The 24,373-nt window shown below is 36.8% G+C and overlaps 1 protein-coding gene across 1 annotated transcript in view; it reads left to right on the top strand.

Moving 5' to 3' along the window:
* The first annotated feature begins 289 nt into the window (after window positions 1-289).
* lrfn1 (leucine rich repeat and fibronectin type III domain containing 1) overlaps window positions 290-24,373 on the top strand; it is a 126,348-nt gene continuing 102,264 nt past the window's right edge. Inside the window, exon 1 of the mRNA XM_079245907.1 lies at window positions 290-381. The gene's annotated coding sequence lies outside the window, so the exon portion shown is untranslated. The remainder of the gene's footprint in view (window positions 382-24,373) is intronic.

Below are 24,373 nucleotides of genomic sequence, written 5' to 3'. Positions count from 1 at the left end.
ACTCTCCCGAGTTTTTTGGGGGGATTTTTTTTTTGGGGGGGGGGGTGATTTCAGCTTTACATTCGCTGCCTTTTAAGCCTCAGTCGGATTGTTGTGGGATTTTAGGTGGGGTTTCTATCCCGACGCAGGTAACTGAAGAGACCCCCTTTGCCTCTTGTTTATGACACTTGAGCGGCAGATCAGCTCATCACGTCCTCTGGATTTTGCTGCACAGCGCTGCTTAGAAAAAAAAAGGTTTTTTTACGCGTCAATTTGGAATAAACAAACCCTCAACATCTGCAATCTGGGACGAATATATCAAGTGGGGCAAGTGTGTGACCAGTTAAAGTCATGTGTACTGGGATCAGCCCTTTGGCTTCTGCTCTATTAGTTACACTTTTGGTAAGTCTCTTTCACTTGGTGAGAAATGTGGAAAATGGAGTTTGGCAGCTCGGTGTGGGTGAAATGCATGTCTCACATCATGAGCTCGAAGATGAACAAGAATAAGATTACAGAATGAATGGGACTGTAATATCTTTATCTATTAATCTGTCTGGATATGTATATATATATATATATATATATTGTCTGTGTTTTCTGTGCTCGCGTGGTAGAGCACTTATTGTTAGTATTGGTGCTGTTTAACAGTCTGACCCTGATGGGCCCTAACAGCCTTGTCATAGTGCTGCTGTGGCTTCCAAATATGCATTGAAGACAGTTAAACAGTGACACATGTGTTAAATTCCCACAGACAGAGGCGCATGTGGAAATGGCCCGGGCGTGTCTGCATCAGCATGACGCAGAGACCAAGACTTCTGATAAATTAGCAGTAGCTGCTGAAATCCTCCTTTCAGGCCAAATCACACTGATTGCTCTGAGAGTGGACAGTTTTTTTCTTTTCTACTGTGGAGCTACAGAGCCTGGGTGATGAGAAAACTTGTTAGTATTCACTAGTCAAAAGCATCCAGCCAGGAGACTGGTGAAAGGCCCCAGCTTCATGTGTGAACATGTGTGTAAAAGACGGATCACAATGGATTCAGACAATCAGCCCACAGAGCTTGGAGATGATGAACATGATACAGAAGTATTGATCTCACAGTGAGGGGCAGATGATGGTTGTGTTTGCTGTTGGAATTCTTCGTTGCCTTTTTCGGGCTTTCTTGTTTCAACTCAGCATCTGTGACAAGTTTGTAGTGCACTGATTTTGGAATGCAGGGCTGCAGAGGTCAGTGTCTGATCTCTGGAAAGATCTGTTCAGGGAGTGAAAACAACACACAGATAAGGGTTCAGTGGGGGGGGGTGGGGTGGGGTGGGGGGGGGGGGGGGGGGTCTGTATCTTTAGAGAGGAAAGTAGACATCTCTTATCTAATTCTGCTTTATCCACACAATACCTTCCAAGACCTCCCCTTGGGGAAGATGGAGGTACTGGCCAGCTGTGTGGTTACATCAGGGTAGACAGTGAGTGCTACTGCTACCTGCAATGCTGTTAAAAAAAAAAAAAAAGAGAAATAAAACAGATTCCCAGCTGCATCTACTATACATGCCCTTTTTATCGTAAGTGATACATGCGTGACATAGTACACCACCTCTTTATGGCTGTCTGCTGAACTTTATAGTTAAATGAAACATGACAGTTGTCAGAAGATGTTGGCAGTGTTCTACAATGTGACAGATGACTGAGAGAAATAAAATACTGTGCTATATTTGTCATGTAAAGCTTTTATAGTATAGGATATAAAAAAAGGATCAACCGTTATCTGAAGAATCTCTTTATGTTAATGTCTTAAGTAAAGGTTGTATCCCTTTTTTTTTTATTGGTTTAGGGAATCACATTAGGAATTACACGGCATCATACAAGTTTTAAAACAAATGAGTTGAAATGACTCCTAAAAACAAAGGTTAATGAGTTTTCCTTGTAGGAGGGTTGGTACCCATGGGCCTTATTGGATTTGTAATTTGAATTAGCATCGTGTTTAGTGGGATTCTTATAAATGTATGTCTTTTTTTTTTTTTTTTTAGCTGGCTGTGTGTGATGCAGTAAATGCTGATAATCGCCTCTTTTGCTTGTCAGTATGTTGCTGGATGTTACAGCAGAAGCTCAGAGCACTTGCTGTCATGTGTTTGCCTAATGAAATCAGACAGGATGGTCATTATCATTATTGTGCATTATTGCCAACACTTCCATCTCCAGCAATGCTAATGCAAGCAGGAAACAACAGCAAAACAAATTCATTTCTCAGCAGGTAATGCATAAAAATAGTCACAAAGGCATGGATGCAGAGATTTATTTTTCTAAGTTGCCGTATACAGGCCATGGGGTGAGATTAATGGGGTCTCTCTGCTCTGTCATTCTGTTGTATTGTGTTACAGCAGCTGCTCTGCAGCCGATGTCATGCTTTTGCATTATGAAATCGGGACCAGGAGAAGGTTATCACCCACTGCAGGAATGGAATAAAACACAAACCCAAGCTATTGATCTCTATTCTGGAGCATGAAAGGCAACACAAAGCAATATATTGACTACTTTTTGTTGTATATACAATATATCAAAATAGCCTCTTGCAGTGAGTCATAGCGTGACATTTTCAGGGGGTATTTCCTTCAAAGATTACTGTTGTTTTGATATATATGGTTTGGATAGTTCACAAAGATCACTCTTCAGAATTTTCCTTATGTCAAAGTTTGGCAAATGTTTGCACAACAAAGTAAACACACACATACATTTACTTAAATGTACTGTTTATTAAAGGATAAAAAAAAAAAAATGAATGGTGGAACCTCAGATTAGCCAAATCTCAGCTGGACCTTAACAGACCTGAAGCCCATCTGTTCGAGAGACCAACCGTGTTTCTGTCACATCATTGTACAGGTGTCATTACGACAGATTTTCCCCATACATATAAGCTAGTCCTGCTTTACCTTCTAGGCACGGTTATCACCTCTTCATTTTCTAAAATGGAGCTAAAGTATTATTTGAAAAAGCCCTTAAGTCCACATAAGTAGGAAAAGGGGGCAGTGGATGACACCAGTACACTCAGCGTTTCAGCTGAAGGACACCGGTTAAGAGCCAACACAAAACACAGGTTTTTCTACTAACTTGTTGTTATTGACTGTTTTGGTTAGGTATGGCACAGAAAAGTCCAGTTAATGGTTAGAAAAATGTAACGGGGGTCATTATTACAGTTCTCAATGTCAATGATTGAACAGATGATGCATTAAGACTAAGACGTTCTGATTTTCTATATTCCTTACTGACCAAGACTGATGAAGATGAGGACATGATGATGCACTGCAGCAGTGCTCAGGCAATGTGTGGAAGCATATGCTCAAATCCATTTCATATAGCGTCAGATATCGCTTTGGCTTGCTTTGAATCTCCAGGTGGACCTGGAAATGCTATGGGGAGATGGTTTTTATTCTGTTTCTCTCTGATTCCCCTAATGAGCCATTATAAACATCTTGGCATGTCTGAAATGTTCCTATATAGGTACCTAATTTCAGCTGCACAATTAAGCTGTGTGTCATTCTGAAAGCACTAGTAGCCTGAGATTTTAACTAACTTGATGACGAGCCAACTGGCTGAATTATGACCACTGCCAAGATATCCGTGCTGGATTACGGACTTTGTTGCCTGATGCATTCATTATTACTAGATACACTCTAAATGCGTGCACCAAACTTACATATTCATACAATGATGTTTAAGGATAAGAATGACTTTTGGCAACCTAACAAGCTTTGGCAAGATTTACAATGGTCGGATTATATATATGACCATAAGTGTTGGAAATTTCCTTGCTGTTTTGATTTATTTAAACATTCATTTAAAAATGGTAGGTGTGTCCAAACTTTTGACTGGCATCAATTATTCTTGATGTAGACTGTATTAGTTGTGTAGAAAAGGGAAAATGAACTTTGTCATAGTTTATTGCTGAACCTAATGAGGAGCACTGCTGTTTTAGCAGAGCAGAATGTATTTTTTATATCTGAGTCAGAAACTGCTGCGCTGGACAAACCCCGGGATGCAATTTTTTTTTTCCTTTTGAGTGACTTAGTACATGCTTTTCAGGATTTTTTTTATATAGAAAACTAAGTAATCATCATGTTAAACTATCTGCCAATATGTCAGACATACATCTGCAGCATTTGCTCCAGAGGTTTTGCAGGGATGCTTCTACTGAGTCTTTGAGAAAAATGTCAGGAAAGACAATCTATAGTGAGCAAATGTAGCAGCTAATTCTCCAGAGCATTTAGTAACTACGCATGCTGTCAAGTTATTCCTTTGTTCTATTTTTTGCTGTTTCCTTCCAATCTCCTTGCTGTTGTGCCCACATCCAGACAAAAATATCTAATTGATATCAACTCAAGTACTGACATTGCAGAGCCATTTCCCCCATTATAACAATGCTGTCTACAAAACAGGGATTTTATGTCCTATCTCAGGTGTGCTCCAGACAAACACAGCCACAAACCTAAAATAGTATTTTCAGTTGTGAGAGGGGGGCAGTTCAAGCAGAAATTTGGGAAAAAGTCAAGACCCAATTGTCTGCACATTTTTTTTTTAATAAATCATTTTGCCGATGTCAATGACAGACATTGATTTAATGTGTCACTCACAAAAAAAAAACAAACTTGTTAATGCTTTGAATATTGGACCCTATGCAGATAAGTGCCAGTGAAAAAATTAGGAGTGAAAATAAGTGCCAATTAAGTTGTTAACAGCGACAGAGTGAGATAGATGTTTCTCTCAAGGCAAGAAGAGTTATTTAGTGCTCAAGATGCATGAGAAAAGTTCAAGAAATGGCATAATTACCAAAAAAGGATCAAAGGAGTAGCCTCCAAAGGACTGAAGCAATTAAAGTAGTGCTACTCTTTGAATCTGCCGGCCAGTGAGGAACGGAGTGACAAAAAGAAGGAGTGGTGCACTCAAAGCACTGGAGGAAACACAGGTAAATAACACACCGGCCTCGAGAGGCATAAAACACTTCCCACTTTCAACTCTGCTACATCATGAATTTCAATAAGTGGGAAACATAAGAGCAATAAATATGACCCTAAACGGTAACAGCAGTGATATTGTTAAAGTCATAAATAGAGCTATTTATTTTTTTCCGTTAGATGTGTTATACGTTTTTTTTTTTTTCTTATCTGTAAACTGAATTATTTAATAAAATGGTGTGGACAGAAAATATGACTTTTGTGTGTGCACCGGGGAGAAGATAGGACCGAATGTGTGTGTACATGCTGGCGGCACCCACTGCAAAAACATGCTCATGCACAGATAGGGAACGTGCACTTTGGCGGGATTAGACATTATTCTGCCTGTGTGAAGGTGAGAGTGACTTTATTAACAAAGACTCCTGACCTGTGCACAGGGTACCTTGCCTCTCACCCAATTGCATGCTGGGATAGATTGCTCTGCCCTGTGACAGTAAAGGGGCTGAGCAGTGAAAATGGATCTGTGAATCACATTATTTTTGTACGTTCGCTGGCTCTGTTGCAGATGTCGCTGCAGATGGGACAGTCGAACAGATTTCCATAAATTAAGATCAAACAAATGGCAGTAAAAGTGAAGCACCAGAAAACGGCCCAACACACCCTAAATCTACAATTTTAACTTTCAGAAATTAGATTACATGTCCATAGTACTGTTATTACCTGTCATGTTTTCGTATGCCTCCTAGATTCCTTTCATCTTGGAGGCTTTCAGTCTTTTGCAGCGGAGTGGTATGTCTGAATAAAGAAAGCTGTCCTTTATTGTCATAAAGCATGAATGTGTGCCTGAAGTATACATACTAATGACATGGCTTCATGGATGCGGTTTGTTTCTGACAAAGACAGATGAAAAGATGAAAAAGTTTGAAATGTACCTGCTGGGTGTTTTGTGATGACTGTCACATGTAAAATGAAGCAGAAGGGTCTTACTAATAGCCTGGTCGCTAGCTGTGTTTCTGTCTAGCTGCCAAACAAATTTGATGTGAAGTTTCTCAACGTCACTGAATATAAAGTCTGCACAGCATAATCAACATAAGAACATATAAACTATGTTAAACAGACCAGTTGCTAAAACAACTACTGGAAGCAAAAGACTCAGACAGAAAGAAAGAAAGAATGAAATGGATGACTTACAAGCGAAATAAAAAGATATCTTAAGGAATTCTTATCAAACAGGAACCTTGTGATTATTCTCGCATGCCAGAGAGTATTACCGTGCTTAGTTGCCAGAAGCAGAGACAGATTTTCGTTTATGTGATAAGTAATGCATGTGAATTAAATATTTGCTATCAGGATTTATCTGAACTTTTTAACAAAATGGCAAAAAACCACCAGCAGAATTGGATTTTGTGCTTTTAGTCGGGTCTCTTTAGTGCAGTACTTTAAGGCGCACATCAAAAATGTAGAATGCAATTTTTAGAGAGGATCACTGTCGGACTATTGGGTACAGACTGATACGAAGTGGCTGGAGAGCTAAATCTGCCAGGAGGCTATGTGGGGTGTGAAACGATGCTCCAGTTTGCCCAGTCATAAGCGAGGATTTTAGAGTTATGGAATTTTAGTTGACAACTAATTGTCATAAAGTTTGCTTAGATGAACAATTTATTAATCATTTTAGTCATCAACAAACTTCTTAAAGCAAAAAAATGGATTGATTACTTGGATATTAATTGGTAATGTGGAATAATTATTAATGAAAACTACATTTTTATTTAGTGTTCTTCTTTTTCTAAGCAAAATGTCCTTTATCAGCATTAGACTTAAAGCCAAAATGTGCTTAGAGTCATGCTGGTGTTTGGCTGTACACCTAAAGCAATGACCTTAATGAAGATGCTCATCAAGATGCAGGTCATATGATAGAAGTTATATGCCTCAAAGTAAACAGTTGGTGGTGCTAATTGTCCACTCAGGTGCCATTAAACCGTCGCAGTAAAAGGAGACACAACATGGTGGTATATGTTTAAAGAGGCGTCAGTCAAAAACTAAGTGGAAACTGATGGAAATCTAACTCTTCTGACAAGCTCTTCTTGCTATTTATATTCAGGTGAAGGGAAGCAGTTCTAACTTTTCTTCAAAATGACTGCAGCCAACTAAATAATAATGATCAGTCTGGTGCTAACTGGCAGTTATAATCCATGTGGTTAAAAACCAGACAAGCTGCACCATATTTAGCCTGTCTGGGGAGGATTGAGGCTTAACTTGCATGGAACGTGCCAGAGAGCACCTGACATTCAAACTGCATGGGAGCATCTTATACTTATAAGATCCATTGCATAGTCCTGGCCTAATTGCCCATTACCTCTGATAAACTGGGTATGCAAAGTGATTGGTGGCATCTGTCACGCTTAAAAAGAGCTGTTGCGCTGTCGGCCTGAAACCTTAGCAACCTTAGACTGTTGCTGCTGACTGTGACAGAGTTATATCATACCACGTATTATGTAAATGAGAAACAATAACTGAGTATAATAGTAAACTTCTACATGTCTGAATCGGCAGCTTTTGACATTGATTTAAACCGTGCATTCAGTATCTGCATCTGGTCATGTTGATCAATATCTTTTACTAGAACAGCATTTCCCTTTAGTTCCCCCGAGCAAGCCAATTAAGAGAGCTGTATGCTCTTAGACAGAATTTGAAATGTGCACAAACACAATCTTCCCCACACTCCCATTAAATAATGCATAAGAACAATATATTATTGTACAGCGCTTAGTACCTCTAGTCTCACTAGTTCTATTAAGACTCTCCTCTGAACTAAGAAGCATTGGACAAAATGTAGAGCATTAAATGCACTCTTCTATCTTCAGTGAATCATTAGCACAAAGATAATGCCTTTGTGAGCTACTCCAACCAAATATGCCACAGCGAAGAGAGATCATTCTGTCCTTATTGATTTTTTTTCGTCAGAAACTCGTATGGCAGGCTCTTCATCAGACTGCAGACCGGGCTTGGAGATGTCTTTGTCTGCTGACCATTAAATGCTGGAAAACAACAGAAACAATAACTATTCCAGTTGAAGCTTCGACCTTGAGTTTCTGTCTTTATGTTTGGTTTTGTTTTTATTCTTATTTTGTTCTGTTGTATCTCTTAATCAAAAAGTTATGTTGAGTTTTGAAAGATTTGAAAAAACAGGTAAACTTAAAACTTATTAAACTTTTTTTTTTTCTTTTTTTTTTCTGCTTGGAAATAAAAATGGTCAGGTGAGCTTGACTAAACCTTCCAAAGTCTTAATATCTGAACAGGTTTTCACTAAACCTAATTGAAGCAAATCTTCTTTTAGATGTTAAATTTTTTAATGAAATGAAAGATAAATTAACTGCGCTGCATAATATCCTTACAAGTTTCAAATCCACTAAATGAGTTGGTTCAGTGGACATGGTGTTTGAATCTAAAACAAACAAAAAAACATCTACAAAAACATCTTAAAAAAAAACCAAAAAACAACTGAGCTTGTATACAGTATTATGTTCCTGATTTTCTTTGTAGGTTAATTATTTGTCCTACATAATTGTTGTTCTGATGTTTTGAATTGCTGGGTAATAGTTCTTATAACCTACTTAATGCTGAGCTTGCGCTGTGCGACCTCTTTATGTGGCTGCATTTTTATTTAAGTAAGCAGTATAACATCTTTATCAGCACATTGTTGTGCTCACATGATCAGAGGGACACTTAACCAGGGAGGATTTCTTGCTGATGCAAAGCTTGAACTGTGTCTCAGGAAATCTATCCTTCATTTTCACCTCATCTTATGTCTTTAGCTGTTCAATCACTGGTACCAAATTAGTTTTAAAATGCCCGTCTTGCTGAGCGGACAGATGTTGTTTTTTCATCATTTCCAGCAGTCAGTTAATTTCAACATTATGATTAATTTTAGCCATACTTATGAGTCTGATTTGTGAACCTCTGGATGTTACGCTGTTGCTCTCATGTGTCCGCAGGCTGACTGGCTGTTTAGTAAGCTGTATTAAACCAACAGAACATGAAATTTTTATGCGTTGTATATTTCAGTAGGCGACAAGTAGCATTAATTAACATTATTTAAATAATTTGCAATTTATAGATTTTTTGTCTCTTAGTGAGTCATTATCCATTCTTAGTCTTTACTTTTAGACCTAATTATTTAATTTAGGCCTTTTTTTTTTTTTTTTTTTTTAACAAAAATCAAACTAAACCAGTCCAAGACAAAAGTCCACCAATCAGTCCAACACACACACACAGACACACACACACACACACACACACACACACACACACACAGCACTACACTACAGCAGGACTGAAACATTTATCCTCACAAAATAAAATATTAATAATGTTTCCAAATTTCATGCTACTTTGATTGTATACAGTATGCATTATGCATGATTTCTTTTTTTGGTGCGCTGATTGTGAACAGAAACAAACACACACACACTTCATACTAACGGGAAATAATACAGTATTTATACAGCAATCAAACTACAACAAAATATGCCATACTCCTTAATAAAGATAATTTTTATAAAAATGTGCCATGGTACGTTTGTTGTTTTTAAGTGACTAAATCTAATTTCTGAGAAAGATTTACAATAATTCATTATTAACTTGGTTATATTTAGCAATGAATCGCTCTTCTTTTTCCTTTCTTTGATGCATTGTGGAAAGACAGTTTCTATCAATATAACACTCCAAAACAACATTATTTATGATCTATTGTTTGTCTATATGATCTTATGTAATTTATTAAGTATATTGTCTCCGCTGTGATGGACTGGCGATCAGGGTGTACCCTGCACTCTTGTCCAATGATTGCAGGTGTAGTTTCCAGCTTCCCTGAGACCCTATTAAATTGTGCTAAACATCAGAATACAACATGATGTACGCTTATTTGTTGCACGTTGTATCAGACAGTTGACAGAGACATGGTTGCGAACAGGAGAAAAAAAGAAAACAATTCCTCAAAGACAAATTCTGTCAAAATCTTTTCAAGGGTGCCTCTTTTATTCACTGGAACTCTAAAAATATCTCCTAAAAATCTTTATTATTCTTGGACCCTAGCCTCATGTGAAGTGGACCAAGTGCAAGCTTTGTTTTGTGCACAATGCACCTCTAGCCATTTATAGCCTGTAAGACACTGGAACTGTACAAACACAGTTCTTACTTGTAGTTGAAGCTTTTAGAAGGTGTTCTTATCATAGGAAGCATTGCAACAGAAGATAATATTTCATATTGTTTCCCATAGGTGAAATACAAGACTGCACAAAACACGATAACTTTACAGAAAATGCATGGAAACAGAAAACACACACAATAAAAGGAACTGCAATACTTAGGAAAGAAAACTTCTAAAAAAAAAAAACCTCACATCTGTGTTTTGCAATACAAAAAAAACAAAGCTGTCTCAATATTCACTTAAAATTTTCACTTTCAAACTGTAATTTCTGCAATATTGTTGCAGCATAGTTATCTTAAATATCAAGTTTTGCAGTTTTGCTTTCAGTATGGTTTTAACATGAGGTACATTGCAAGTATGTCCACATAGTTTGTGTCATATTTTAGTACATCAAGTGTAACAAATGCTATACTTTAAATTAACAACTGTCTTTGTGGGAAATCAACACTTAGCTGAGTTTTGACATGATTTAGCTGAAATTATCATCTGATATGATGCTGACTTTTAAATGATGATTTCTGAGAAGATGTTTTTAAACTGAATTTGCACTGGGGCTATTCTTATCAATGGTAATAGTCTACTCAATGCAATGCTGTCTTAAAATTTCTCTCAGGGGTCCTGCTAACCATCAGCACTGCCATTTGATTTTATAGTGTTTCTTCTGGCATACTTGCAGAGGGATACGAGGGTGGTTTGCACGCCATTTTCTTATCTAAATTCCATGTGATGATTCAGTCACCAGTTCAGGACTATGTAGAGCAGATGGGTGACAACAACTTAAATATGGTGTGAACTGGCGAACAGCTTAACCAGTTCCAACTTGACTGTGTTAATACAAACAACAGTGACATAACAGTCTCAATCTTCAGCTTACCTGCCTGTCAGGATGCATTGAGACATGCCAACCAAGAGGAAATGGCAAATGGTCAGCTGTCCTTCATGTTCATGTACACTCAGACATGAAACATGAAACGAAAGCTTTAAAGTTTGATACTTACTATCTATTGAGGGGTAAAAGTATCTATCTGTCTATCTATCTATCTATCTATCTATCTATCTATCTATCTATCTATCTATCTATCTATCTATCTACTTATGTGTAAACTAGATAGTCAATCCATTTATGTAAAGCTGATCTTGTTAAAGAGTGTTAATGATTGAACACACTTTCAGGGATTGCTATGTTTACAGTTACTCATGATGCCCTTTTATGTGCTTCAAGCATAAAAGTTCATATGATTGGACTGACAAACTACTTTTCTCTGACACAAGACTTGATAGATGAGGACTGGATGCAGTCGTTTAGGACTGGGTGTCTGTTGACTAGAAAGGCCTCATTTATGGGGGACATGATGTAGGGCATCCATAAAGCTTGTCAGACTCTTCCTTGAAGTCTGGGTGGATGGAAAGCTAATTCGGAAGTTTTCTTTTTTTCTGTGTAAAACACCGACTTGGTGTCCCATTGTCCAATTCACTTAACTTCAAGGAAAATATTCCACAATGAGAATCCAGATGGTTTAGTTGCAGTATTTTACAATATTTTAGCATATTTTACCCCTCAATTCAATACCAGCCCAGTTCAAGCAAAGAAAATGTGTAAGAAGTATGTTGTCATCAAGACAAAATGTAACATTTTCCCAGTTGTGAATTGCAATATTGCAACTTATCCTAAGTTGTTGTGGAATAACAGTCTGTTAGACTAAATCCTTATGAATAGTAAAATGAGTAAGTGGTAATTTTTTTTCACACCTAACCATTCACAGATGAGACTGAAAGGACTTACATATAGTACAAAATATTCATGGATTAGCACCTTACCATCTTCTTTTTTCTCCCTTTTAGATGTTTTCTGCTAAGACTAGTTTGCGGGACTACAAAGTAGGATAACCTTGTGTTCCAGATTAAGAAATCCATATCGACTGAGTTTTACTAGATAAAGATAGTAAAGTTACAGAAGCACTGGCAGAGTGCAGACATCCAGCAGCTCATACTTGGATTTACGCCCCATTGTCCTCTATTCATTTTATATGTCAACACCAATAGAGAGATTGATAATGAATCCACAGTGTCTTGGCTATATCGTGGTGTTTGTTGCATGTTTATGTTTTAATTTGTTCCCTTGAAGTGATGAAAATTAGAAACATTGTCTATTTTTCCCTGTTCTGGATTTTAGTATCCAGTATTGTGCCAGGATCCAGATCTAACTATGATATCTTGTAAAACTTGTTGGGAAGTTCTCCTGAATTTCTGAATATATTACTGTGGATTTATATACATGTATACTGAAAATAGCTTTATCAGGCAATGATAAAGTATCCTTAGGAAATATCTCTAGATCCAGATGGTGATCCAGATCATTCCCAAAACTTAAAGAAACCTTTTTTTTAACCAATACCCATTCTGAGAAAAAAAAAAAAAATCAAGAAAATCTAACAGTAGTTTTTGCATAAAGTTTCAAATAAACAGACAGACAAATAAATGCCAGCAAATACCCGTCTGTCACCTCCTCAGGTAGAGGTAAAAGACAGAGCTCCCTGTGATAAATCTGAGGGATAAAATGTAGATATTGCTGATTGTTTCAAGTCCTGTACTGTCTAAAATATGTCCACACCGCCACAAAACCCCCATAGCAAGCTGCTGTGATGCTAAGCTGATTGTTTGCCTTTTTTTATGTTTATGTCTCAACATTTTTTGCCCAAATATTGCAGTCCTGAGACGTCCCGTAGGCGAGCGGGTTTGGCTCGACATAGCAAGAAACACAACACAAGAAAAGCAATCAAACGCTTGAAACATCGTTCTGACCATGCTCAAGCTTTCAAAGGCAAATCTTTTCAAAGAGCATGGAGCCGGGTACCTCTGTTATCTTTCAGCTTGGAAGAAGTTCTGTTGTGGCATCATGTATGAATGCCAAATAAATCTCCTATTAATCCTGGAGCAACTTCACAATAAACCATGTATTTTACCTCTGCCAAGGAGGTTATGTTTTCCTGACTCGATCTGTCTGTTAGCAACTTTCTTTCTGCAAAAACTATAAAGCACTTTCTTCTGATTCTTTTCTGGGAATGATTCCTAATCTAACTTAGATTCCATGAAACTCTGGGAATCATCTGGAAGGAATTTTGGCCACAGGAAAATTTAAAAACTTCTTCATAGGCGGAAATGAGCTTCTTGGCAGAGGTCTGAGTGCTTTTGTAGTTCTACTTGATTTTTGTCAAGCAGTGTTTATTTTGAGATTTACCAAAAAAGAGAATAAAAGAGGGTTAATGCAGTTTTCAACAAAAAAGTTATATTCTGTTTTGCTTTTTTATAGGTATGCATAAAAAAGGTTTTCATGCTGTAAAATGTTTCTTTGTGAGAGAGAAAATTTCTTGCCAAAGAATTGCAGACAGTGTGTATAAATAGCATATTTATAATTTAATTCTATTTAAAAAATCTCAACTGAGTCAACTTCAAAGACTTGCCCTGCGCAGATGGAACAAAACATTATTTTGCTCGCTTCAGAAAATTGTAATTTATGTGTTGAAACAAAACTATGGGCGGATGAGGTGTTCATATCTTAGCAACGTTTTTTGTTTGTGTCTTCAATAAACTTTTCTTATCCTGAAAAACTTGGATCTGTTAAAGATTTTTGTGCAGAACGATCTTCAGCAGCAACAATTATTGACTCCACTTGGCCGGTTTCACCTTGCTTTCTCAGATAACACATCCATATCTGACAGAAGTATGTGATTTAATTAGTGAAATGTTGTGTATGTGTATGATGTGTCAAACTGGGAAATATAAAATGCCCTTTCCTCTTGTCGCATACTTTGTTTGTTTTGCTCGATGATTGGGTGCGTGCTTTGTGCATGTCGCAGAGGAAATAAAGCTCCAGTTCAGGATGAAAAGGAGATAACGTCTGAGAAATCCTCTAACTGGCAGAGCACATTGCATGAGCTCAGTAATAGCAGAGGGATACCTCTTTGATCCACAGTTGAGGAAGAGAAGTCGATTGAGTGAGGTGATGACATTCAGCAGTTAAACGTTTGTATTGTGTCCTCTCTGATTTATTTAAACTACACAGGATATTTTAATGATATAAAAAGCATAAAAGCTGTTTTCCAAACATCAAGTGTGACACAAGTAGGATAACGCAACAAAAAATTTAGGACACTGAAAGTAATATTAATAGTAACAGTTGTTATTTTGCTTACAGTCGCTGAATTTTTATATATATATATATATATATATATATATATATATATATATATATTTTTTTTTTTTTTTTTTTTTTTTTTTTTTTGTGTAACCTTGTGTAACCTTGGAGTGCTGATAGACTCAGATGTGACATTCCACTTGCCATATCAAAGCTGTCACAAAGATAACTTTTTACAAACTCAAAAACAGAATTGAAAATCCAGTCTTCTAGAAAGACCAGGATCAGTAGTTTCCAACTCTGGTCCTGTAAAGCTACCACCCTGCAGGTTTTAGTGTTAACCAGGTAAAACCCACTTGATTCAAATGAAAAGTTTCTCCACCGGCTTGTTGTCATCTTCTGCATCTGCCTGTTAATGAGCTATTGATTTAGGTCAAGTGTGTTGCAGCGGGGAAACACTTAATACACACACACACACACACACACACACACACACACACACACACACACACACACACACACACACACACACATTCTTCCTGGAGTTGGCATTTTTCTCTGATTTATTCTGCAAAAGAAGGATTTTTTTTAGTCTCTCCTGTTTTTTTTGGAAACCTTTATCATTCAAACCTTACTTTTTCCAGTGTTTAGATCTCAGATCTGCAATGCAAATTACTGATTTGTGTCATTCTGTGTACACTCGGCAAGTTATTTCGCCTAAGTTTTTTTTTCTTCTTTTCCTGTGTCTTTGCTTGTTCTCGACACACTGTTGAATAAATCATGTTGTATTCTGAATTTTGATTTTCTATTACAGAGAGTTTGAAATGAAAAAGTCCTGCAGCTAGTGGGGTCACTACAGGGGAGTGGAATATCCTCTACTGAATACTTTTCTTGTTGCAAAAGCTGTCATACAATAAAAAATATTCATTCTTGTTTGACAGGGAACAGTTGGAATGACGTGAAATTCAGCCTTTGATGCTTTACCACCACTTTATTTTTATCATGGAATTCTAATAGATTTACTTTTTCTGTTGTCTAGTTTTGTTCCTATTTGTCTTTTATTTAATTTTTTTCCAGTTTTATTTTTTATACTTATTTAATTTTTTTTTTACAGGCCAGTTTCTCCCAGATTATATCATCCACCTATAAAACCATTTATTAATCCCATAGACATGCATCCTGGCTGTGAATATGTGAATCTGATGCACTATGTAGAGAATCTAATACTTTAAATGCATGGGTCTCATATTTAGGAAGTCTTTACATTCACCATTATGGATATTAAAAAAAGAGTCTTGCACGATTCCTTGATGCAGATTGAAACATACTTTTGGTGAAAGACTGGATTTTTCATCTTAATGTTCTATTAGTTGATAATAAATCGCTTGTACTGCAGTTGCTAAGGTACAAGAGGCATTATCTGAAAAATGTAAGAGAGTCTATCAGTGTCACAGGCAAACATAAATATGAAAAAAATCCTCACAATTTTCTTTGCAGCTACAAAAATTTCAGAATTTTGACAAGTCAGTAATTCTGAGATTAGACAGCTGAGTGAGGGTGAAGCGTGACAGCTGGCTGTCACTTGAGTCACTTTGGGGATGAGTCTTCATCAAATTAGACAGTAAGATCCCCTGTGCATTTAAAGGTCTTTAGTGACTTTTCCTTGCAATCATTTCAGCTTTCACCACAAAAGAAAATTTACGTTAAACTGGGTGATTTATTGAGTTAAAGACGCAGAATTCATGTGTGCTCATTTAACCTTGGACACTTGGACACACTGATGTTTAGCTGGAATTTCTTCAGGGAACAAAAAAAAAAAGATATTTTTCCTCATTTTTTTCAGTCTGCAATAAGCTCTTTTATTGCAATACCGTGGAATGACAGAGCTTTAAGTAGATTTCCTGCCTGAGACTCACTTCAGACCACTTTTGAGTCTGTTGACAATAGCTTTAACTTAATTTCACTTGTGTGGCATTGTGGCAGAAGCTTTTAAGTTTGCCTGCATTTGTGGGCCAGTTCATAATACACAAAGGTGTTATTTAGAGGGTTGCCATGGTTACAAACATCCTACAAACCTGTTTGTGACATCCTGGTGGCTCAGCTGGAGCCATGTGTGTGCCATGTAATTTTGATATGCTGTTGAATCCAGCAGGGATGCTTTCTTATAAATTGTTCTTTTCTCTCTACTCTTTCTTTTCTACTCTATTTAACCTCAAAACAAGGCATATGTTACAGCACAAAGTTACGCTGGAAATAAACCGTAACCCCAAACATTGAAAGAAATAGTTCAAAATCCGCTTTAAACCATGACTGAGATGTATACCACTGCTTTTTAAACAAAAAAAAAAAAAGTGGATACTGGAGGATAATAATTTCAGAAAGCATGTTGGAAAGCTGTCTAACTTTTTAATTAGATTTGCAATAAAGAGATTAGAAGGTGTACAGCATGCTTCATGCAGAACAGATGCGCCCTTGGTTGTAATTTTGAGAGATAGTGTTTCTCTCAGCGTGAATCTAATCGGTGGCCTAACATATGGCGGATGATCCTACAGCTTTCTCCAGTCCAAGCTCACTGATTAACTGGCAAATGACAAGACTCCAGGTGAAAAATATTCTTAAAGAGTGACCCTGTTACAGTAGGGTTACATTATTACAAGGTGTTGAAGTGATTTAAGTAACTGTGAGTGCAATAGTTTTTTATTTCTAAGATACATTATTAGATATATGCCTTTAATTAATCTAGACTGATTACTGCAGCCATTTCATATTTAATGCAAGTTTTCAAAAATAAAGATTAGTGAACTCATACATTTAAAAAGAACAATCTTTTGAGGATGAATTTGGCGTTGAACGACTGAGCAGATTTAGTTTGATGTTCATTTAGGGCTGAGCAACACTGGAAAATAGTTTTTCTGTCATGAAATTAAAATGTTAGCTCAAATAAATCCAGCTGATAGACACTATTCGACTGTGAAAAATGTTTTCAGCACTAAAAATAAAGTGAGAATGCTTGCAAAAATGAAAAAATGCCAGTTCTAAGTTGCTAGGCTGGCTCACAGTTTTCCAAAGTTTCTGACAGCTTTTTCCAAGTGTGTTGGAGAGCTTGTCACATTTCTGGATTTAGGCTGTCTCAGTTACTTCCATCTCCTTGTGTAATCCCAGACTGGCTCCCAGATGTCGAAATTAGTGCTCTGTGAGGCCCCTACCATCTGCTGCAGGACCATCTCTTCTTCCTGATAACTCTGGCAGTATACGTACCGTGTGTTTTTGATGGTTAAAAGGAAACTGTGTTGTGCCTACAAATGTAAACATCTTGAGTGCCGTTTTAAGTTTGTGTGGAAGCTCTATGCTGTTCTCGGCGTGGATTGTGCTGAAAACGTGGACAGCTGTGTGCAGAGCCAGTCAGTTGTGTGACCCATAAGCAGGGCTGCTCCCATCTAATTCATGTCAAAACTAAAGTTGGAAGTTGAGTGAAAGTTTTATTTTAATATTGAATGTTTGAATTTCTGTTGTGAGTTGTACATAACTTATGGCATATAACTATTACCACCAGTTGCTTACACAAGTAAATAAAAGCTTTCAGTTGAGGTTAACTTTGCTCTGATATACAGCCATGTCACGCCAGAAAAGCAACGCTGATTCTTCTCTTTGGTATTTTGCAAACAATTTACCATGTACTGCTACATCTTACCGTAGGATTGCATCTGTTTCATCAAACTGATGTTTTGTTTTATCATCACACTGTGACCATGTCATCTAATTCCATGCATGCAAAGATTACCATGCAAAAACCGCCTATTCTCAAAGATGTAATTATTTTTCTCTTGTCATTCTTAGCAACTCTATGTTAAACATGTTGCATCCAACTCCTTTAGGATATCACTTGGACAATTATGTTTACTTTCTGCAACAGTGATCCTTAAAGAGGTTCTAACTGTCATTCATAAATGGGTTTTTAGATAATATGCTAATGAGCAAGATGAAGTTATAAAAGTTATCAGTGTGACAGGTGATGAAGTGCTTCAGTGAGCATATTACTTATGTAAGGAAATCAATGTAGATGTACCTGGAAAAGAAACATAAAAAAAAGATGGAGCAGGATTTTGAATGTAAATGTAATGAGCTAAATTTGCTGATAGTGGCCTATTTTCATACCTCTCTTTTTTTTTATTTTTAGCTCAGCTGCAATTTTATTTCAGTCGCTGTACACAGCTTTAATCATTACATTTGAAAGCACTGAGGAAAAAGAAATGTTAGTAAAATGTTTTGCCTTTCATTGCACACTTCTAATTAACATGATTGAGATGTGCAACGGCTTACAAATTTAATAACGGAAGAAAGTGAACTGTTGACATACACAAGATCTTTCTACTGCAATTTCTGCAATGTTTCCATTCACACAGTGAATGAAACCGCTGAGTTTGAGCTGTTAAAATGAGAAAAGGCACATAGAAAAGCCACATTACAAAGAATAACAATTAACAGTATAAGTCAGCCTTTAAACCTTTGGGGACCAACACATGCTATGAATTAGAAAACATAAAAAATATCCCAACTCTAGGTGACTTATCAAGACATCATTGTTGCAACAATTAGAGCTTTTGAAGCCAAGGTGGAGGCACAGAACTGTGGCTGGCAAGAGGCTGATGGAGAAAATACTGACATGCTTTATCTCATTGCGTGGATTTTCAAGTAGGTAATTAAACAGTTTCCATTCACTACAGTGAAAAAAAAAAAACATGAGTTTAGGTACTCATCCTTGGTTTTATTCCCTAAGTTCGAGGTTGTCTATGAATAATTAGCTCAGTTTGAGCTTACTGCTTAAGAAGCTTACAAGTGCTATGAGCTAAAGTATAAGCCGGCTTAGCGAGGCAAGTCTTGTACACTGACTATTGACCACGCGTTCTTGTGCAGCACAGATACAGTATATTTCCAGAATCTTTTGATGGTGGTTTGCTAGAGCCTGGTCATCGGATTAAGGGTTTTCCCAACCTAAAATCAGAAAGAGAGAAAAGGTACTTGCGAAAATACCATCACACATGAAGGACTGAACTGTCACCCAATCCCTTTGTTATGACTCCAACTGCATATCCTGTAAATATTTGAAACAGGCATAGTGTTTGTAATTGACTTTGTCCCAACCTGTCGTTTGCAGGTTACACTTGCTACCATAAGTAAATAAAGACTTTTTTTTTAGTGTGCCCTTTTAGTTTAGATCCCGTGCTTATGAGAAAGTAATAAGCTTGTGACCGTATGTCAGTTTGTCCAGGCTGTGATGGTTGTATGAGTAGAGTTAGAAATGTATAATGGCCTTGTAGCAGCCCTAGCCTTTTAAGATTTTCTGAGCCATTACCTTTGAGAGATGATCAGAAGTAGCAGTACAGTGTAATATCCTCTTTGTGTAGTGTGTGTTTCACACCAACATTGACTCACACAGAAGGGGACCTTGTTTTTGTCAGTAAATCAAAATGGCCTGGGTCTTGTGACTACACACAAGGGGAGTCATTGGCAGGTCCCATTCTTCAGGCGTGCCTTTGTCCTCTGCTGGAGGTTGGTTTCCAATGGTTACCAAGACTGTCATGTACATGGAAATGTTTCAGCTGAAGCTTATTTTGCCATAAATGTTCAATACCTGCAATGAAGTATTTCCATTCTGTATCTATAGAGCACTTGCAACTCTCATTTTCCCTCATCTTCTGTCTATAAACAAGAAAAACAATGTTAAATTATTGCTTTCAAGGATGTGGAGAATCAAGATTTCACCAGTATTTGATCTAATGGTGCATATTACTACAGTGTACCACTTATAGCAGCCACTTATAGTGCCAATTTACCTTATTATAATTTAGGCCTACATTTTGCCATCCAACTTTTCCCCTACACTAAAAGCTCCATCTGTCTTTTTTGAAAGTATGATGAAAAAAAAAAACTTGTTGATCTTCTTTAACAACAGGACTGAAGGAAATATGAAGGAACTAAAAAGCAGTTTGCCTAGACACCTTGCAGAGAAAAATAATCTCTCACTCTGGGTCATTTTATGAGGATTGAGCTCAGAAAAGGAGCTCAAGCTCTTGTAGTGATTCCATTTTTAACATTTGACATTCTTAATCAGCACCACAACATGACTATTTTAGCATCCTCATTAGCCCAGATACATTGTTCTTTGTTAGGTTTTCAAAAAGTGTTTGCATTTTGTTTAATAATGGATGCTTAACTTGCTTGCTTTCTGTTCAAACTTTGCTGAGGCGTACAAATGGCCCCCAGCAAATGAGTCTACAGCTGGTTAATGCATTTCTTCTACGTGTGTGCAAGCTGTATACAATATTTACTTACACTGTTCATTTGGCTAGACTTTGCATTGTTAGCACTGAGGTTAAAATACTATGTCATGTTTTTAACAAACTGTGTCATCCAGAATTGAAAATGCACATAGAAGTGAGTTTATGCAGATGTCAGAGGCAGATTATTTTTTGCATACATCTTAACTGAGAGTTGATCCATACATGTCATTTCAGAAAAATGCTTTACACTGACTTACAGTGGGGTGATAGGGTTTTAAACAAAATTTTACATCTTATATGCTAATTTGACAGCTGTTACATTTCACAGATGCATTAAAATAGACTGAAATATAACAGATCCCACACTATAGATGATTTTCAAGTGTAATATCCCCAACAACTGGGACAAGATCAGTTATTTATTAGGCTATTTTTGCCCTTATTTCCATAAACACCTTGTATGTGTGTCATACACAGTGCTTAAACAGAAAGAAGATTTTGAAATGGATGATGCAGACGTGCAGCCTCATAGCTGGCTAGCTTTGACCGCATTATCAAGTTTCACAGATTTCCTGTAATCCTTCTGCAGCCGAGCCACAGGAGAGGATCAATTGAATTTGGGAAAATTTAACTCTTTAATTGTCTTGGTTAATTTAAACCCACCATATTTGAGATGTGAAGATGGAAGAAAGCACATTCTTAAACCCAGCGTTGCAGCTCACTGCACCACAGCTTGGCCCAGCCATGGGCATAAAGTCACACTGTATCCATTATTAATCAAATGCTTCTCAAGGACGACATTTGTGCAAATTAGTATGCAGAGTGCGCAAAAGTTACTTACCAGCACAGACTTGAAAATTAAGTATTAAAAACAGAATTTGTGCCTCTCTTTATGCATTTTAAGGTCCTATCTTCCCACTGCATAGAATGGCCACAGGCTTTTGCTGAAGATTTCAGGCTTTTCTGTGTCTGCAAGGAAAATGTCAGAGCAAGACAGAAAGAGTCTGCTGTCACTTAAATATTTTTATATTAATCTTTTCTTGTTTGAATATGGAGCAGCAATAAAGAAAAGAGATACACTGAAAGAGGTTGTTGTATTTATTAGCAATATAAAGGCAAGGTTATTGCAATCATTGCTAACAGAGTTGGGATTTTTATTTTTCAGAGTTTATGCTGAAATGAAAATGGACCACTTTGTTTTTAAGACATATGAAATATAAGGAGTGCTTGGACTGTACCTGACCATGCAAGCCCATCTCAACACTTACCGTCTTGTAGTGCTTTTGATTACACCCCTCTTCCTGTACCAGTTGGAGTTTGTGTAGTTATCAGAGATTTAGATGTTCTGATTTCATTTCATGACTTTATCAGCCCTCTAACCTCAGGCTTTTTTTTCTTTTTTTCTTTTCCCCTGGAGGAAAACATCCCCAAATTCAGACATTGACATCTCCACCACTGTAATACTGAAATGAACCGCCTTAGGCTCTATACGGATAAGAGACACTTGGAGGGATTTTGAAACATGGAAAGCATCCTTATCTCTAACACCAGGCCAAGGTAATATTTGCAAACTATTACAGCAGAAATGGACATATTTTGCATTATTAAAATTGTAAATATTAAAGTAAACTTTAGGTTGAACATAAACTACAAGCCATAACAAATGCTTCAACAGATGCTTTTCTTTCAATTGTAGCACAAAGCTGCCATGTTTTACAACCTTTACAGATGATTAGAGCAACAAATACAGCCTAGTCTTGGTACATAGAGCCACAGGCTGGAAAGATATAGGTTTTCTTATCTTACTCTGAAGCATACTGTCTGGAATAAGCTGAGATTTTAATTTATTCAGCTGCCTGATAACTGGAGAAACTATCTGCAGATCATAATCAGATAGCTGTCACACCCGCTGTCTCCTAGTTCAGATTAACTTGCTTTAACAAAAAGGTTAAGTAAGTGAAAATGTAGCAGCACCAATGAAAGAGTGCCAGTGCAAGTTGCTGTCACGGACATTTATAGATGTGTAATTAAGATTTGAAAGTTGCTACAGGTGAATAAAGGTAAATTCAGAAATTAGGTGTAGCCTGACAGATGGCTTTTGCATAAAGAGCACCAGATTTCTATTTTTTCTTTTATGTTCGTAACTCCCTACATGAGGTGTCGGTATCTTGTGTAAAACCACACACAATTTTTTCTTGATGGAAAGCACGTGTCCTGAAATGAAGAACTTTTAAATACATTTTACTGAAATGTGTAAATGTTAATTCAATGTCCAAATAATCAGTTCTTCTTTATTAAATATTTACTGAATGTTTCAGGAAAATTTTAACCACAAACTCCAAACAAGCAATGCAGCTTATTTCTTGTTGTATGCAGATATAAAGAAAGCACACTAGTTTGTCGTCTAGTAAATAAAACATTTGCTTTGTCATTTGTGTCGTTCCTGTTTACACACCCACTTGCTTTTAATTGGCCATGTTATTGGAGATGTTTCTCACGTTTCATTAAGATTTAATGTTTTAATAATTAACCAGTTTGAAATTATTGCTTTCAATTAGAAAGTAAGATGAATATTGGCAGGATTCTTTAAACATACATTTATTATTCAATTTTCATATAGCAAATTAAGCTCAGATGCATTTGTAAGTACTCAAAAAATCCAGTGTGTGTTTTTGTTTACGATCTGTTATGTAGACTATAAACTGTGGGACAACAAGATCTACAGGACAACAATATAATTGAAAAAGTAAAAAAAAAAAAATTCTTTCAGTCTGGGTAAAAAAAACACTAACTCAACTTTCCGCCAATTGCAATAAGTCCAGCATCTGATCAGGCCTCTGGAGCTAGCCAATCACAGCTGACTGGCCTCTATTTTGTGTAGAGGAAATTCCTCTCCAGCTGTGTTCTTTATCTTGGAAAGGGTTAAGAGTTATGGTCATAATCACCATTAGAGTGTGTCGTTTCTGCTTTTTGCCCATGTAAGAACAGCCAAGTGCACTGCACATTTTAAGATACTTGTATGAAGATTTTGATTGTTTTATAAGAATATAAGAATATTATTAGTGTTTAATATTATTAACAAAAAAGCTTTTTAGTTTTTCACCTTGTATGATGTTAAAGATGCATTAGTATCATTTAAGAACTATGTTATAGTCTAGTTCACTGTTCACATACAGGTCAACTGCATTATCTTAGCGTGTTAGCCTGGTTTGTCGTGCTCAGATTTTGTACGATTTTGCTAAAAAAAAAGAACAAACAAACATTCTTTCATTCATTCATCATCTGAACCGCTTAGTCCGGTTAAGGGCCGCGGGGAAGCTGCAGCCTATCCCAGCAGTGTTTGGGTGAAAGGCAGGGTACACCCTGGGCAGCTCACCAGTCCATCGCACAAACATATTTGTATTTTAAAAGTGTAGTTTTGGTTGTAGAAACACACTAATTATTCTTCATATATGCAAATTGTTAACTACGGTAATGATGCCATGCTCAATAGTTTTCTATTAGTAAAATTATTTATTCTTTATCATGTTTGTGGTTTTTTTTTTTGTTTTTTTTTTGGTTTACACAAAAACAAATCCCTCCTAGCAACCCATAATGAAGTGCTAGTGATGACTGTGGGTCAATAACATCTGTGGATTCTTGGAACAAATAAACGTGGGCTACTCAAAAACCCATCCTCACTCGTAGTTACACACACATACAAACACACTTACACACACAAAGACAACAAAAGTTTGTATTGAGGACAAATTAAAGACATGACTATATTAGATGCTCGTAAATGAAGTTTCAACAAGTATCCCAAATGAAATATAGAATAACTAAATGATC

Source organism: Telmatherina bonti, assembly GCF_933228915.1.
Source record: "Telmatherina bonti genome assembly, chromosome: 9".
NCBI lineage: Eukaryota > Metazoa > Chordata > Actinopteri > Atheriniformes > Telmatherinidae > Telmatherina > Telmatherina bonti.
Note: the sequence above shows the minus strand (reverse complement) of the source record. Positions and strands in the feature narration are given on the sequence as shown.